Source organism: Gorilla gorilla, chromosome 3 (genome assembly GCF_029281585.2).
Source record: "Gorilla gorilla gorilla isolate KB3781 chromosome 3, NHGRI_mGorGor1-v2.1_pri, whole genome shotgun sequence".
In the NCBI taxonomy this organism is placed as follows: Eukaryota; Metazoa; Chordata; class Mammalia; order Primates; family Hominidae; genus Gorilla; species Gorilla gorilla.
In genome coordinates, this window is record NC_073227.2 from 70830943 (window position 1) to 70848256 (window position 17314).

Here is a 17314-nt window from a genome sequence, read left to right on the forward strand (position 1 = left end):
GGTTTCACCATGTTGGCCAGGCTGATCTTGAACTCCTGACTTCAAGTGATCTGCCTGCCTCGGCCTCCCAAAGTGCTGGGATCACAGGCATGAGCCACCGCGCCCATCCCAGGAGAACTTTTCTAAACAATTTCCAGCAAACTGGTTTGTATTTCTATTATGCTTTACCTTCACACCATCGTGATTTTTCAAACTTTTTGTCCCATTTACGGTTGAGTTCCCAGAGGGGTTGATGAGATCTGATCTATTTATTGACACATTCCCAATTCTTGGCACGTAGAGGAGGCTTGCAATAAATGTTCTATACGTCGATGAAACAAAAATACTAGTGATAATAATGTTACTTAAATTGGTTAGCATTATTTCAGTAAGTACTGTTTCTTTGCAGAATTTTTATTTGTTCCCGCAAAGCTGCTGAAGCTCAGAAGCTGATTCTATCACATTGTAAGATGCCTTTGGATAATTCTACAGTCCTCTTAAATGAATCTTTAGAACTTGGCAAGTTTCACTAGATACCTTCAATCATCATTTTGAGCTCAAAGGTATGCTATCTTTGTTTTTTTTCCCTTAATCATGGTAGGATGGAATTTGCAGTGTACTGGTGGAACCATAGGACAAGGAATTATAAAAATACTTGGGGAATGATCTGCTACTTTCCTTGGCAGCTTTTATTTATCTTTAGAATTTTCATTCTTATGAGGAGTAAGAAGGTTATTGGAAAAATAATTGAAATCCAGATGTAAAGTATTTTAGCAATTCCTGAAATTTCTCAAAACTAGTGCTCAAAAGTAAGAATCATAACTTACCTTTTCCTGAGTTTAAGGAAGATGATTTGCAAATGACTGAAAGTCGAGTAAGAATTATTTCCTGCCAGGCCTTAGCTATAGAGATAAAGTGTCAGCTGACTGAGGTAAAAGAAGAGCCAGCCTGCAGCTCCTCTTTACAAGCAGGCCTTCACTGGGGTCTGCACACCACCAAATTTATTCAGCCTGGTGCCTGCTTTGGTATGACTCATGAGCTAAGAGTGGTGTTTGCATTTGTAAATGGTTGAAAAAAAATCTTGAAGACTAACTTGTGACACGTGAAAGTTATATGAAATTTAATTTTTAGTGTTTATGAGTAAAGCTTTATTAGAACATTAGCCACTCTTATTTTTTAGGTTTTGTGTATGACTGCTTTTAGGCTATAGCAGCAGTTAAGTACAGTCATGCATTACATGGTCAGTGATGGACCAAATATACGACAGTGGTCCCATGAGATTATAATGGAGCTGAAACATTGCTATTGCCTGGTAACATCATGGCCATCATGTCATCATGGCACAACCCGTTACCTTTTCTATGTTAAGATATGTTTAGATACTCAAATACTTAAATATTGTGTTACAGTTGCCTTGAGTATTCAGTACCATTGCTTGCTGTGCAGGTTTGTAGCCTAGGAGCAATAGGCTATTCCAGATCGTCTAGGTGTATAGTAGGCTATACCATCTAGGTATAGAAATAGTCTGTGATGTTGACACAATGACAGATTGCCTGTGCATTTCTCAAAATGTATCCCCACGACATATGTCTGTAGTTACAGCAGAGACCCCAGCACTTTGGGAGGCCGAGGCAGGCAGATTATGAGGTCAGGCTATCGAGACCATCCTGGCTAACACGGTGAAACCCCATCTCTACTAAAAATACAAAAAATTAGCCAGGCGTGGTGGCAGGTGCCTGTAGTCCCAGCTACTTGGGAGGCTGAGGCAGAAGAATGGCGTGAACCTGGGAGTCGGCGCTTGCAGTGAGCCGAGATCATGCCACTGCACTCCAGCTTGGGCAACAGAGCAAGACTCCGTCTCAAAAAAAAAAAAAAATTTACCCGTGTGGCCCTTTACAGAATAAGTTTAGCTGATCCTTGCTCTACATGGCTGAAGAAGTATTTATAGATTTGAGTGCTATGGTTTAAGAGATGAATTGGGGGGAAATTAGAGAGAGGTAGGAGTCCATGCCAATTCTCAGTGACTTAATTGTACTTTTTTCTTTAGTGGAAAGTATTACCCATATTCTAATTATATTGACCTGTGTCATTTTAAAATAGTAAATCAGGGGAAATGGATTCTTCTATTATTTTTATTCTAAAATGAATTATGTGGGAATATGTAGAAAGAAAATTAGTATGCTACTCTGTTTTTAACCAAGTTTTAATGTTACTGTAATACCTTACATACCTAATATCTTAAGTACTTAAAAGATTAGTTGATGACTGACTGAATGAAACAAAAGTAGTTCATTGGAGATGAAAGTACACTGTCCCTTTGGAGTCAATGGATAGGCCTAAAGGATATGGTTAAGTAACTCTTTTGTAGTCATACACAGGCAGGTTAAGTACTATATTAGGAGATAGAAGACCATAATTTTTGTGTTTACCTTCTTTGTCCCTTGAGAACACTTAGTTATGTGACTCGGGGCACATTTACCACTCTGAATCTAATTGCTTCATTTCCAAATTAGGGAAAACTAATACCTTTACTGTCTGAAAACAGGAGTCTTGGTGGTTTGCTAAATTACCAGTTTCCTAAGAGTGGGTACTGTGCCTTTTTAGCTCACCACTGGATTTCTCAACTCCACAGTTAGCATAGGCCTGGCACATATTTGGCACACAGTAAGTGTCCAGTGAAAGAACAAGGTATGTGCCAGTTCCAATAACTGTTATGTCTATGCATGATCAAAATCATTCCCCTTTCTTTAAAGGTTTGCTTATTGAGACTTGGTGTTTTTGTTAACTGGAGGAGAGAATTTTGATGAAAATAGTAATTTTCTGTAGATCCTTTTTTAAAAAGTTATTTTATTTATTTATTTTAGAGACAGAATCTTGCTCTGTCACCCAGGCTGGAGTGCAGTGGTGCTCTCTTGGCTTCAACCTCCACCTCCTGGGTTCAAGTGATTCTCGTGCCTCAACCTTCTGAGTAGCTGGGACTACAAGCATGCGCCACCATGCCTGGCAAATTTTTGTATTTTTAGTAGAGATGGGGTTTTGCCATGTTGGACAGGCTGGTCTCGAACTCCTGACCTCAGGTGTTCCCCCAACCTCAGCCTTCCAAAGTGTTGGGATTACAGGTGTGAGCCACCATGCCTGGCTCCCCCCCACCTTTTTTTCTTTTTGAGACACGGTCTTGCTCTGTCACCCACGCCAGAGTGCAGTGGCATGATCTCGGCTCACTGCATCTCCCAGGCTCAAGCGATCGTCCCACCTTAGCCTCCTGAGTAGCTGAGACTATAGGTGCATACCACCATGCCCAGCTAATTTTGTTTATTTTTTGTAGAGATGAGGTTTCACTATGCTGCTTAGGCTGCTCTAGAACTCCTGGACTTAAGTGGTCCTTCTGCCTCAGCCTCCCAAAGTGCTGTGATTACAAGCATGAGCCACCGTGCCCAGCCTAGATCCATTTTCTGCAGATACCAATCAAATCATTGGCCAAATTTATTTGTATAAATTGATTATATATTGCTATTTAATAGAGAGAATATAAACCTCTAATCTAAGAATTGCTGATCTCAAAGAAACCTGGAAACCTCCTCATTATAAAGCTTTAAAATGTATATACTATAGACCGGGCATGGTGGCTCACGCCTGTAATCCCAGCACTTTGGAAGGCCGAGGTGGGTGGATCACCTGTGGTCAGGAGTTTGAGACCAGCCTGGCCAGTGTGGTAAAACCCCATCTCTACTAAAAATACAAAAAATTAGCCAGGTGTGGTGGCGGGAGCCTGTAATCCCAGCTACTTGGGAGGCTGAGACAGAGAATTGCTGGAACCCGGAAGGCAGAGGTTGCAGTGAGCCGCGATTACACCAGCCTGGACAGAGCGAGACTCCATCTCAAAAAAAATTTTAAAAAATAAAATATAAAATAAAATAAATACCATATGCTAAAAAGCCACTCTTGAATAGGAAGATTTATGTATTTTTTTATCTAAGTCTTCTGAACTTTTCGCAGCTCTTATACTGAACCTCTTTTTTTAATGGAACTTCCCTATATGGTTTTTTTTTAAGAATTCAACTTTTAAAATCTTATCTTGCAGGATACCATGTAAAGATAAGATTGTTTAAAAGGTATTTAGCAGAAGCCGGGTGTGTTGGTATGCACCCCTAGTCCCAGCTACCCAGGAGGCTGAGGCAGGAAGATCATTTGAACCTAGGAGTTCAAGACCAGCCTGGGCAACATAGTTAGGCCCTGTCTCAAAAAAACAAAACAAAAGATATTTACTGAAAGAAAAGTGTTTCAGCTTAAAGAAGTCTGGGTAGACACGACAGCTAAATGCAGTACATGACCCTGGATTGGATTCTGTACTGGAAGAGGGAAAAAGTCTTGGAGGGCAGTTTTTTCTCAACTAAAACAAAAAAAGAGAGAAAATAGGCATTACATTAAGATACTGTATAACTGTTAAGTTTCCTGAAGTTGGTAACTATACTGTAGATATTTAAGAGAATATCCTTGTTCTTTGGAGGTATAGTTGAAGTATTTAGAGGTAAAAAGGTATGATATGTGCATTTTACTTTCAAATGGTTCAAAAAATATGTTTATGTATGATATGGACAATAATGCAAAATGTTGACAATTGGTCAACAGGATTGTTGTTGACAGTTGGTCAAATCAGGATAAAGGATATGTAGAAGCTCTTTGAACTATTCTTACAACTTTTCTGCATGTTTGAATGATTTCCAAGTATAAAGTTTAAGAAACATGTTTAGCAGCTATGTATAAAACTGGAAATTACATCCAGTTAATTTTATTTTTTATTTTTTATTTTGAGACAAGGTCTTGTTCTGTCACCCAGGCTGGAGTGCAGTGGTGGAATCACAGCTCATTGCAGCCTGGACTTCCAGGGCTTAGTTGATCCTCCTGCCTCAGCTTCCCAAGTAGCTGAGACCATAGGCACGTGCCACAACACCCAGCTAATTTTTGTATTTTTAGTAGATAAGGGGTTTTGCCATGTTGCCCAGGCTGGTCTTGAACTCCTGAGCTCTAACGATCTGCCTGCCTCCGCCTCCCAAAGCGCTGGGATTACGGGTGTGAGCCACCTTGCCTGGCTACTGTTACTTTCAAATTAACATTTATTTCCATTAAAAATACACTTAGAGTATTGCAATAGGACTGCTTAAAAAATATAGTCCCCTTTTTTTTTCAAACTGCCTTTACATATACTTTGTTTACATGATGGTACTGTTATTGAAAAGAATTTTTTTGTTGGGTGGCGTATCATTATGTGATCACAAGTATAAGTATTTCTTGTTCTGTGATTTTTTTTTTTTGGTGGGGGGGGGTGGGGGGACAGAGTCTTGCTCTGGCACCTAGGCTGGCATTGTCTCAGCTTACTGCAACCTCTGCCTCAGCCTTCTGAGTAGCTGGGACTACAGGTGTGTGCCACCATACTCGGCTAATTTTTGTATTTTTAGTAAAGACAGGGTTTCACTATGTTGGCCAGGCTGGTCTCGAACTCCTGACCTCATGATCCGCCTTCCTTGGCTTCCCAAAGTGCTGGGATTACAGTGTGAGCCACTGCGCCTGGACTGTTCTGCGATTCTTCGCTGGATTTAATAAGTTTATGACTTATGTTTTATAAAATAGGTTTAATTATTTTATAGTAATATGGTAATGAAATACAACTTTGCAAATGTAAAAAATACAATGCAAAGATGAGCTCTTTATATTAGCAGTATTTTTCCTGATTATCTCAGTTATTTTAATCGTAGGGTCATAGTTAAATACCAATAAGTATAATTTAGAACTTAAAAAATTCTTGAGTACAATTTACTAAGTTTTTATTGATCCTGTACTTTAATATGTTCAGTTCAGATTCATTAAAAATTGATTTTGTTCTCAGCTCCATAAAAATACTTTGTTTAAAAGTGGGTCTGGTTTTACTACCATATATTTATTATATTTTGAAGGAAATTCAAGAATAAGGGTCTGTTACATGTGTTTCTTAGAACGGTATTAATACAGTTTTGAGCATTTACTTTGAGGCATTATATTCTAAGCACTTTACATTTAATATTTATTTCATTCTTATGACAACCTTATTGTGATACATTGCCTTGATTTGCTGAGTGTTTTCAATTCCAGCTAAAACTAAGCTTAGATGTGAAGCCTCAAGTTGTGTTTTGTTTTTTTTGTTTTTGTTTTTGTTTTTTTTTGATGGAGTCTCGCTGTGTCGCCCAGGCTGGAGTGCAGTGGTGCGATCTTGGCTCACTGCAAGCTCCACCTCTTGGGTTCATGCGATTCTCCTGCCTCAGGGTCCCGAGTAGTTGGGACTATAGGCGCCCGCCACCACACCCAGCTAATTTTTTTGTATTTTTAGTAGAGACAGGGTTTCACTGTGTTAGCCAGGATGGTCTCGATCTCCTGACGTCGTGATCCGCCCGCCTTGGCCTCCCAAAGTGCTGGGATTACAGGCGTGAGCCACTGCGCCCGGCCTTTTTTTTTTTTTAACCTCTTTTTGCCAAATAGAAACTGTGGAAACTAGTGATCTGGAATGTAATAAAGAAAAATTGATTGTTTATAATTACACTAAGAAGAAGTACCTGCAGTGTTACAATTTTCTAGTTTGTGAATATTGGATAACTCTAGCTTCAAGCTAGACTTTCTGTTGACCTCATGTTATGGGAAGGATCCACATACCAAGACAATTACTCAGTAATTGTGTTAAGAAAGAACGTGAACATGACTTCTAGTACCCACAAAGAGGCAGGCTGATGTAGAACTTAGCTTTAATAGAGTTTTTAATTTCATAGACAAATAACCAAAAAAAATTAAATTTAAAAAATCAAGGGACTGACATGATATCACTAACTTTTTTTTTTTACTCTTTCATCAAATTATAACACACATATTATAAAGTGCATAAATCCTGAGTGTCATTTTGATGAATTTTTATGAAGTCAACACCCATTTAACTAATATCAAGAATAAGATATAGGACATTTTCATCAACCCAGGGGCCTCCTTCATGCCCCTTAACAGTTATTACACACTCCCAAAGATAACTATTATGTGACTCATTCAGTATTGTCTATTTTTGAATTCTGTGCCTAGCCTTTTAAAATCTTGTTTATGCCTCATCCATGTTGATGCATGTAGCAGTGGTTCATCTTTTCTGTTGTTGCTGTGAAATACTTCATTGTATGGATATGTCAGTATTTATTCTACTGTGATGAACATTTGGGGTGTTTCTAATATTGGCTGTTATGAAGAATACTTCTGTGAACATTCTTGAGCATGTCTTTTGGTCCACATGTGTACACATTTCTGTTGAGTAGACACCTAAGAGTGAAATTGCTGGGTCTTAAGGTATTTGGCTGTTTAGCTTTAGGAGATTATCCTAGTTTTCCAAAGTAGTTAAATTAATTTACATTCCCATTAGCAGTGTACAAAGAGTTCTCATTGTTCTACATCCTCACCAACACTTGAAATTATTAGTGTTTTTAATTTTAGCTCTTATGGAGCATATGTAGTAAAGGTCTATTGTAGTTTTAATTCATAATTCCCTGATGATTTAAAAGGCTTAGAATATTTTCAAATGCCTGTTGACCATTTGAATATCCTCTTTGGGGATATGACTGTTTATGTCTTTTGCTGATTTTTCTGTTGAGTTGGTTGTCTTGATTACCCCAGAAATAGATAATTTCAGTTGTTCAGTTGTATTGAAGATATCTTTCCTAGTCTTTGGCTTGCTTCTTCACTCTAATAGTCTATTTTGATTAAGATAATTTCTTAATTTTAATGAAGTCCATTTTATCAAATTTTTTTATGGTGAACGCTTTTTATGTTTCATTTAAGAAATCTTTGCCTACCCTAAAGCCAAGAAGATGTTATCTATGTTTTCTTCTATAAACTTGACTGTTACAACTATTGCATTTAGGTTTATGTGTGATATATGTAAGCCTCATAGTTCATTTTATTTTCCGTGTGGAAGTCCAGTTGTTCCTGTAGTATTTATTGAGAAGATCATCCTTTCCCTACCGTAATGCAGTAGTACTTTTGTTGTAATGCAAGGGACTGTTTATTCATGGATTTATTTTTGGACTCTATTCTGTTGGTCTGTCTGTTGTGCCATTGCCATACTCTTTTAATTACTGTAGCTTTATAATAAGTCATGATATCTGATAGTTTAAATCCTCTAATTTGTTCTTCAGAATTACCTTGGCTTTCATGATCCTTTGAATTTCAATAAAAATTCTGCACTCAGCTTATAAGCAGTCCTCTGCACTACCCACCACAAACCTGATTGGATTTTGTCTAGCTTAGTGTAGAATTTATAAATCAATTTGGAGATATTGGATGTTTTTCAGTGTTGAGACTTCCAATCAATTGCGAGGTTGTATGCCTTCTTACATTTAGACTTTTATAATTTCTGTCAGGGCATTTTGTTATTTTGCGTGTAAAAAAAGGTCTTATATGTCTTTTATTGACTTCGTAAGATATGATAATGATATTGTAGTTATGTTTTATAAAAGCCCTTGTAGTTTATACAAATGTGCTGGACTGATTACAGATGGAATGATACAGTACTTGGGATTTGCTTCAAATAATCCGAAACAGTGGAGAGGAAGGGAAGGAGCAAAACAGATGAAACAAGATTGATTAGCCATGAGTTGATAATTGTGGAAACTGGGTGAAGGATATATAGGATTAATTATATTATTATTCTAACTTTGTGTATATTTGTAATTTCCCATAAAAATAGGTTTAAAAAAGTGTACTATGACTAGTCTAAAGGTAATGGGTTATTTCATTTGATTGTTCACAGTCCGTTACAGATTGAACTCCTTGTTCTACTCTTTCCCCCTCTTCTCACTACTGCACTTGACAAATTTAAAAAAATATGTATAAGCCAGGCATGGTGGCTCATGCATGTAGTCCCAGCTCCTTGGGAGGCTGAGGCGGGAGGGCCACTTGAGCCTAGGAGTTTGAGGTTGCAGTGAGCTGTGATTATGCCACTACACTCTAGCCTGGGTGACAGAGCGAGATCCTGTCTCTTAAAAAAAAAAGACAGAAATTTTAATATAAATAAATACTAAAAAGTGTAATGATTATAGTACATTGAAATACACAAATATGTAGTAATTCAAGAATTCATAATAATTGTTTTTAAAAACCCTCATATACACCAATTTATTATTCTGAAAATAATTGGTAAGTGAAAGGAAAAAGTCAACCATTTATTAATCTTTTTCTGTACAGATTATATTCCAGGACTACCAAATAGTTAAGAGGGAAAGCATATCTTTAGAAGAATTGTAGCTATTAAGAAACATTGGAGGTCAGATGTGGTGGCCCATGCCTGTAATCCGAACAATTTGGGAGGCTGAGGTGGGAGGATTGCTTGAGCTCAGTAGTTTGAGATCAGCCTGGGCAACATAGCAAGACCTCGTCTCTTCTAAAAACACAAAAATTAGCCCTAGACATGGTGGTGCATGCCTGTAGTCTCGGCTGCTGAGGGAGGCTGAGGCAGGAGGATCACTTGAACCCAGGAGATCGAGGCTGCAGTGAGCTGAGATTGTGCCGCTGCACTCCAGCCTGGGTGACAGAATAAGACCCTGTCTCAAAAACAAGCACAAAAACAGACAAACAAACGGAAACACTGGAGAACGATCGGCTTACAAACTCACCACAGTGCATACTCCTAATGAAATAATGATTCTAGATAACAATTAGTTGTGACTACTAAAGCCATTAGGTGAAATTTAATTGGGAAATGGATAAAACATAATGGATAGGCAAAAGTGGAGTAAGCCTCTCTGATTAGAACTTAAAACCCCGGTTAGGCCGATGCTATGGCTCATGCCTTTAATCCCAGCAATTTGGGAGGTCACGGCAGGAGGATTGCTTGAGCCCAGGAGTTAGAGACCAGCCTGGGCAACATAATGAGATCTTGTCTCTGCAAAAAATTAAAAAGTTAAAAATCAATAGGGCATGATGGTGTGTACCTGTAATCCCAGCTACATTGGGAGGCTGAGGCAGGGAATTGCTTGAGCCCAGGAGGTCGAGGCTGCAGTGAGCTGTTGTTCACACCACTGCACTGCAGCCTTGGTGAGAGAGTGAGGCCCTATCTCAAAACACACCACCCCCACCAAACAAAACAAAAACAACAACAAAAACCCTCTAGATAGAAACAAAAACAATTATCTGAAGACTTTTGAAAGTAAACAGTAATAGGCAAACTGAGAAGGGAAGTCAAAACCTGAATAGCTTGTGTAGTGCTTAGCTTACCATTTTTTTTTTCTTTTTGTTATCCAGCTTTAACCAAATGGTAGGCTGGGTTGTAGAAGTATATGTTGAGTGCAGCAGTTAGCAAAAACTCCAAGAGAAACCCTTTATTTCTAGTCATAGGACAAAGAAAATTCCCCCCTTTTTTTCTCTCCCAGCTGTGCCCTGAGACCATCTCCATTTGTAAAATTACATTGCCATAGTGGTACGTGTACTTAAAATCCCAAGAAGAAAGCCATCTGTCTGGCCAGAGGAATTGGGAAAGAGAACTCTGGAAGCTGGAGCATGCTTTGGAAGTCTCAAAGAGAAGAGACCTAGTTTGGGGGGAGATTCCCTAATTGCGTGTATGAACACACAAAGGTCCTACCTACTGCATCCATGAGCTACACGTACATGGAACAGAGCCAAAGAAACATGGCAAAGACCTAGAGAGCTGAACTATGGTGTAAACCACTGCTCAAATCCCAGAGTTGCCCCTGAGAGATGCATGCGGAGGATAGATTTAAGCAACATTGTGAACGCTTTGAAAACTGAAACAACGATTGGTACTGTGGCCTGTTAGGAACCAGGCCGCACAGCAGGAGGTAGGTGACTGGCTAGTGAGCATTAGCGCCTGAGCTCCGCCTCCTGTCATATCAGTAGCAGCATTAGATTCTCATAGGAGCGTGAACCCTGCAGTGAACTGCGAGTGCAAGGGATCTAGGTTGTATGCTCCTTATGAGAATCTAACTTAACAAGTGTGATGATCTGAAGTGGAACAGTTTTGTCCAGAAACCATCCCCTCTGTCCATGGAAAAATTGTATTGCATGAAACCAGTCCCTGGTGCCAAAAAGGTTGAAGACTGCTGCTTTAGAGGATGTTAATGGAACCTAGAATCTCATAACTTAATATCTAGAATGTCCAGGATATAATCCAAAATTACTTGACATACAAAGAAACAGTAAAATCTGACCATTTTTAAAGGGAAAAGAACATAAGCAGATGACAACTCTGAGATGATTCAGATGATGGAATTATCAGAAAAAAGCCTTAAAGTACTCATGTTCATGAGGTAAAAGTGAACACTTCTGAAAGGAGTGTAAAAATAGTTCTCTGAAAAACAAAAACTATATGAGATAATCAGATGGAAATTTCAGAGCTGAAAAATACAATATATGAAATACAGATGTACTGCATGGGCTCAGTAACAATGGAGATGACAGAAGAGTCAGTGAGCTTAAAGATGAATCAGTAGAAATCCCATCAGATCTCGTGTCTTCTGTATCAAGAGTATATGTCTGTTCTATAATATACTTGTTATGTCCATGTTGGAATCTGTGAAACCTGGTCACAGGCCTTCTGGCTGGTGGATTCTTGTACTATCTACACGTCCTCATTTATCCTATATTTACTCCTGCTTACGTGATGCAAAGACCTATGCAGTTTGAGCCCCATCTCCCCTGCCACTCCACAGATTGAGATATGGTCTTGGCCTGCCATTTTCCAGACCTTGTCATTTTAGGGTAAGGATCAAACAGTCAGTGGGTTAAAATAATAATAATAATAAGGAACTAGATAGATCAATTTTTTAAATTTGAAAGCTTTGAAAGTAAATAGGGACAGAAAAGCAGAAATGGGTAACATATGTATAAATTATATATTGCAAAATCTTCTAGTTCAAAGGGAGTATATTTTTTCCTAAATATAAACTTAGATATAATGATTATTTTAGTGAAGAAGACATGCTTTATGGTAGTTTTTTTCTGAATTATCTGTGGTTCAGGATGCATCTAAACTTCTTTGAAATACTTTTCAGATGATTTTGAATTTGCCGGGCCTACTTGGCTACACAAAAGCAGCTGGCAGTTTACCCGAGTTTTAATAAGTCAAAACAACTGTCTTTTCAGTGAAATGATTATTGCACAAAGGGGAATACTTGTGGCCTTGAAAATTGATGCATTTTTTGGTGGTGTTTTAAGTGGCTCTGGTGACCTCATAGATGTAGTACATAATATGTCAAACATTGTCATTATATTTATACATATTAGTTGTATGTTATTAAACAACTCATGAATTAGCTCTAAACCTAGTATTGTCAAAGTACTACTTAATAATCCGATTTCCTAAGAGGTCCCTAGAGGATTTATAGTACTAATGAAATTCTGTACTTCTTTTAGGTTGATAAAATTCTGTATCTCTTTTTTTTTTTTTCTGGAGATCCATCTCAGAAATCTACATACATTTGCCCTTTTAAAAAATAGGCTTCTACAAAGTCTGGGGTTTAATTCATCTTTTTTGGACAATCTGTTTAGTGCATATAAATTACATCATATGTGCTTATGGTGTAACAATTAGTTTTCCAAAAGGGGAAATATGTGCTAGTATTCATTTGGACATTGACAGATTTTTCCATTCAGAAGAATATCCCTAGAGCCTGTTGCTACCGTATAGCAATAAAGTTAGACTTTAGTTACAGTTGAACGCATGCAGCCTGAATTGTCATACACATTATTTTCCAATTCCCTTTAAGAAATATGAAAGGTTAAGATAGTTCAGAAGTTAAGAACTACTGGCATAGTACTGTAGTCTTTTATCTATTAATAGATCAAATTATCCTTTGATGTTTCATCTTTCCCCTCAAAAAATATTTGATTTTGTCTTTGCCAAACAGAGACTTCTTGGTCCATGGTACGTGGTAGGCAGAATGCTGACCCTTCAGAGAGGTTCATATCCTGATTCCTGGAACCTGCCACTATGTTAGGGTACATGGCAAGGAATAATTAAGGTTGCTAATCAGTTAACCATAAAATACGGAGGTTATCTTAGATTATCTGTGTGGGCTTAATGTAATAAGGGAAGAAAGAGGCAGAAGAAATGGCAGCCCGAGAAGGACTTGGCCTCCTGCTGGCTTGAAGATGGAGTAGAGGGAGCTATGAGCTAAAGAATATGGGTGGCCTCTAAAGCTTGAAAAGGCAAGGAAACATTCTCTGCTAGAGCTTACAGGAGGGAATTCAGCCCTGCCAACACCTTGATTTTAGTCCACCTTGATTTTAGCCCAGTGAGACCTGTATTGGGCTCTCACCAACAGAACTGTAAGATAGTAAATTTGTGTTGTTTTAATCCATTAACTTTGTGATAATTTTTATAGAGGCCATAGGAAACACATAGTACCTCTTCAGTTTTTCACTAATAACATAAAGTTTATATCATGATTAGTTGAATCTTGATGTGAATGACAATATGATTTTCTGTGAAGGTCAATTCCAGTTTATTGTATTTGATAATATATTGGGTACTGGTGGACAAACCTTTGTTTTACGTAGAGGTCTTTATTTTCTACTATCTAGGAATGGTGACGTGATTCCTTAGTGTAGCTGGAGAATAAGGAGTCTGTGTACAGTAAAGTAGAATGGGAAATGAGGAAGGAGAAATAAGACTAAAGCTAGAAAGGAAAATTGGTGTCTTGGAATGTGATAAATAATCTTCAGAAGCCTTAGAGCCCTGAACAAGTTTTTCATTATTTGCATTATATGTGTTTGTGTTAGTAAATACTGTAAATTGGAATATTAAAAAGTTTTTATAGTCAGCACAACTTGAACTATATTAAAGTGGTAAGCAATCATTACATTTTGCCACAGAATAGCTTGTCAATATGATAAGTGTATAAAGGACTCAGTGGTCAAAAGGAAGGCTAGAGTTTAGAGAAACATGAAAAAGAATGAAGCATTTCTCATAGAAGGTAATTAACAACATAACCAATCATTGACTGTCACTATGTTTAGTCTTCCCGACCATGTCAAATAAACTTGCTTTACTCCCTTGTGCCTTTACTAGGAAGAGAAACTGAGGCTCCAATAAAGATTATGAGCTGGCACAGTTTTTTTTTTCTTTTTAAAGACCCAACATAAATAAGTTAGAGCTATATTGTCAGTTTTTTTGTTTTTGTTTTTTGGTTGTTCCTTTTTTTTTGAGACGACCTCTCGCTCTGTCACCTAGGATGGAGTGCGGTGGAGCAATCTTGGCTCAATGCAACCTCCACCTCCCGGGTTCAAGCGATTCTCCTGCCTTAGCCTCCCAAGTAGTTGGGATTACAGGCGCCTGACACCACGCCCGGCTAATTTTTGTATTTTTAGTAGAGACGGGGTTTCACCATGTTGGCCAGGCTGGTCTTGAACTCCTGACCTCAGGTGATCCACCCACCTTGACCTCCCAAAGTGCTGGGATTACAGGTGTGAGCCACTGCGCCCAGCAGTTTTTTGTTTTTTTTTAAAAAATGTTTGTGTTTTTTGTCTTTTTGCATCAGGTGGATCACATGCTATCCCAGTTTGTGAGAGAGGGGTTAGGTGCTTAAAATTGAGGATACGGAGGGTCTTTTGGATATTAGTAATGGTGAATTCTGGGGTAACACTAGCAGAATGAGTGGGAGGTGGGGTGGAACACAAAATAGTTGCAGAAGAGATCAAGGAACTCACTGGCCAGTTTTGGGGGATCATTTTGTGTACACGGAAATTCAAAAGAGGTATTGGAGAGGGTCACACCCTTCGTGGAGTGAAGGGGCTTATCCTGGGGTTTGTGAATGACTACAATAAGGAGGGGATAATAGCTGATGTAGTCTGGTGGCATGAGAGTCAAAGCTAAGGTTTTAGGGAGGGAGAGAATAATTCAGAAATGACAGTGAGTTACAAGGAAGTTCACCCCACCAACAGGGCTTGGTCATCTGAGATATGGGAGAGTAAATATATTTTATCTCACATGAGAGAGAAGCCATCGTTTGAAAGGGCTGGAGTTAGAGCAGAACTCCTAGAGGGGAGAGAGGTTACAGCTGGGAGCAAGTAAGGTGAAGAGTGTGCAACAACAATACTGAGGAAATAGGATATTTTAACGACGATGTGTACCATGAGTTCCAGAAGACACTGCGAAAGGATTTTGGGAATTGGGGGAGGAAGAGAAAAGGGGTCAGTGTAGGGACATACAGAGTATATAGGGATGAAAGTATATAGGGATGGGGGATGACTTGGGAGTCTTGGGCATTTCTTGTTGACTGATGTAAAAAGAATGGAGGGCATAATGGGATTCTCTTTGATGATCTCCTATGCAGGTTGCTGTAAATACTGAAAGGGAAGTGTTGGTGAGAGCCAGGTTTATCGAGAGAAACCGGATTCTGTATAGTTTTCTGTTGCTACCATACAAATAACCACAAACTTAATGGCTTAAAACAATACAAATTTATTGTTTTACAGTTCTGCAGCTCAGAAGGCCAACACAAATCTCACTGACCTGAACCCAAGGTGTCAGCGGGCTGCATTTCTCTCTGGAGGCTTCAGGAGAAAATCTGTTTCCTTGTTTTTTCCAGCTTGTAGAGGCTACCTGAATTCCTTGGCTTGTGGCCACCTTCTTTCACTTTCAAAGCCAGCAACTTTGCATCTTTTTAAAAGAATTATTATTTCAGTAGGTTTTTGGGGAACAGGGGGTGTTTGGTTACATGGATAAGTTCTTTAGTGGTGATTTCTGAGATTTTGGTGCACCCATCACCTGAGCACTGTTCCCAATGTATGGTCTTTTATCCCTCATCCCCCCTCCTATCCTTCCCTTCTCCCCAAGTCCCCATGGTCCATTGTATCATTCTTATGCCTTTAACTTGCCATTTTTTTGACTGTTCTTTCTGGTATATCAAACCACAGCTAGGAAAGGTCCTTTCCTCTTAAGAACTCACGTGATTATTTTGGACCCACTTGGGTAATGCAGGATAATCTCCACATCTCAAGATCCTTATCCTTAATCACATCTGCAGTGTCGTTTTTTGCCATGTGACGTAACATCTTCATAAGGTCCAGGGAAGAGGGAATGGACATTCTTCAGAGGCTGTTATTCTGCCTACCACAGGGCTCCCTCTTTCTTCCTGCTGGTGTTAGGATGAAGGCCAGGTGTAGAGTCGTATAGCTTCAGGTTTATGGTACCTGATTACATGTGAAATTCATTCTGAGGCTTGTGCTCTCCCTCCACCTTCAGGTTTTATGTGGGGCTTACTTGGGGCTGAGGACAGATGTAGGCCTCAGTCTTATCTCTGAAAAGGGGATAAGGTGCTCCTATACTCTGTGGGCAAGATCAGTCTATTACATGAATACAAAGCTCAGACATTACTTGAAAAATATATATTAGTTGAATCGTTGGAATAGTATTGTCCCACTAAGAGAACTGTATTAATTTTTTAGTTTTTGTTTATTTAATGAGGTTTAGTGAATATCTCACATCTTGACATTCAGCAGGCTAGAGTTATAGTGTCAGTTGATGTTTGTCTTGAGCCAGAATCCTCTCTGGTTCTAAGAGGTCTGGTTCATAAAACTGGTTTGGGATGTGGTTCTTATTCTTACAGGTCAGTTTTCAAATTTAAATTGATTGTAGAGATAGCTGTAAAACCAAATATGTGTTTTATTTTGCCAATATCTTATATCGGTTGTAGAGGTGACTAATACATTCAGTATTGAATAAATTGAGAACCACTGTTTAATTTCATTTTTTCCTCGTACATTAAACAACGAATCTAAAAAGTATTAAATATTTGGGCCTTTCTTTGCAAGTTAAAATAGTTTTTCTCTTAGAAATAATTATTGTTTCAGTTATAATACAAAATCAGTAATCCGCAGAAGCAAGTTAGAATTTTTCATAAATGGTAATAAAAGTAGTTAAGGTTTGTTCCTTAAGTTTTGTATTATACCGGTCAATTAAATTTCAGCACTACTTTTAATTAATAGATCCGTCAGTTCCCGAAATACCTGTGGTATCAGAATTAACAAACCTAAATTCCAAAGTAGGTCAGTGGGTCAGTAGGTTATTAGGTTAGGGAAAAACTGTAGTTTTAATTTTTAAAATTCAAATTCCTGAGTTAGCCATTTTTAATTAATAATTTTAAAATTATTAACTAGATGAAACTTTGTTTTCTTCAAATGACTAGAAAAATAGTCTCTGTTAAGTTTTTGTTCTCTGGAATAGATAACAGGTTGTGTTTTATCTTATTTGCCTCCTCATGTATAGCTAGGCCTCTAGTATTGGACAATTAAAAGAAAAAGAAAAAAAATGCAGCACTTA

At 38.3% G+C, this 17314-nt stretch overlaps 1 protein-coding gene across 14 annotated transcripts in view; it reads left to right on the top strand.

Annotated features, from left to right (window-relative positions):
- CLOCK (clock circadian regulator) overlaps positions 1-17314 on the top strand; it is a 119276-nt gene that overhangs the window by 37038 nt on the left and 64924 nt on the right. For 10 of the 14 annotated variants that reach the window (XM_019025458.4, XM_055385061.2, XM_055385063.2 and 7 more), the window contains exon 2: positions 389-542. The exons of the other annotated variants lie outside the window; for them this stretch is intronic. The gene's annotated coding sequence lies outside the window, so the exon portion shown is untranslated. The remainder of the gene's footprint in view (positions 1-388; positions 543-17314) is intronic. 14 annotated transcript variants of the gene reach the window in all.